The 1,432-nt window shown below is 31.8% G+C and overlaps 1 protein-coding gene across 3 annotated transcripts in view; it reads right to left on the bottom strand.

Annotated features, from left to right (window-relative positions):
• Window positions 1-1,281, bottom strand: part of LOC133532404 (intersectin-2-like) — a 53,473-nt gene extending 52,192 nt beyond the window's left edge. The window contains exon 1 of one of the 3 annotated variants that reach the window (XM_061871048.1): window positions 846-1,281. The gene's annotated coding sequence lies outside the window, so the exon portion shown is untranslated. The remainder of the gene's footprint in view (window positions 1-845) is intronic. The other 2 variants (XM_061871047.1, XM_061871046.1) reach the window with 2 other exon arrangements.
• Window positions 1,282-1,432: the final 151 nt, after the last annotated feature.

Raw genomic sequence — 1,432 nt, forward strand, 5'->3', positions numbered from 1 at the left:
TGACTATTTATTGCAACTAAAAATGCAGGGATGGGTTGGCTCATCATAGGTACATTTAGGTATACATGTATAGGTGCGTATAGCTAATCAAATTTCAACTTAACAGTTTTGTATTACATTTTATCAGTGAAAACCTTTGTGACAGAACTTATTACCTGAATAAGTATTATGTTCAATATGTAAAATGTTTTTGGTTGCAGAAGAGGGAGATAATGCTTTAACAAAAAAAATATTTATTTTAGATTGCTTCTTACTATACTATATTTTGTTAAAAATATTGCCTCTTAGCTACCTCAAAGTCAGGAAAATCTCATCTAAAGCATTATTTTCAACTGCCCAAGATCGAACAGCCGAGCAGGAGAGAAGTCACACAAACAATGCAACTGCTCTGTAATCTAGTGATTGGGTGTGTTACTGTCAGATTACAAAGCGGGCCATTCAACCCTAAAACTGCAGGATTACTGGACGTGCCGGATTACCAAAAGCCTACTGTATATGAAATAACATTAAAAATGAGAAATTAACAATGTAATGTAAAAATTCATAAAATAATGTAATTGGTTTGGCCCACTGTGTGGTATAATATATTTAAAAAGTGAGATTTTCATGTCTCCACAAATAATGTGCCCAAAATATTAAAGCAAAAAATGGTACATAAAGCTAACAAGTCTCTTATGCTGTAACCAACTGCAAATGATGAGGAAATCCAAATACATACATGTTAATTAAACAGGTGTTAAAAGATTAAGATACAGTATAGTACTTTTCTCTTACTGCTACTGCAGATGATGTTTAATTTATGACGTTTATATAGTAATTATATACGTTTATATGGTAATACTCACTTAGTACGTGTTGCCGCGGTTACAAAGTATTTCTAACGCCCCTTTTTCCTAATAAACGTAATTTTTTGGGATAAAAAGTAGGCAGGAAATCTCCTGAATGTATTGATCGAGATGTAACTGTCAAAACTGACAACCGTGTAGCGTTCAGAAATGGTGATCGGTGTAACCTTTGACTCTAGTGTGATTGCAAACAAAGACCATATAATCACTACGTTCTATTGCAAATAACAGCGCTTTGGGTTGAGTAAGATTTTATTATTTTTTAGAAAACAACGGATACATGTGTTAGAAAACTATAACCTTTTTGATTTAGCCCTAGCACATTCATAAAACGAAAACATGAAACATGCAAAACAATTTCCGAAACCACCTGCGGGTGCGCTCAAATATCAAACTTGACCAAACTGTTTATTTTAACAAATTTTCATAAAATCAAATTTATATGTCAAACCAAAAGCACTTTTTTAAATTAGTTTTTTGTATTAATAACTTAATTTACCTGTATACAAATAGAAATGAAAAGTAAATAAAATGTGTTTTTTTTACCACCATATACCTACCAAAAATGAAAATCAGAACGTATCTGT

The sequence above is a fragment of the Cydia pomonella genome, chromosome 27, assembly GCF_033807575.1.
Source record: "Cydia pomonella isolate Wapato2018A chromosome 27, ilCydPomo1, whole genome shotgun sequence".
In the NCBI taxonomy this organism is placed as follows: domain Eukaryota; kingdom Metazoa; phylum Arthropoda; class Insecta; order Lepidoptera; family Tortricidae; genus Cydia; species Cydia pomonella.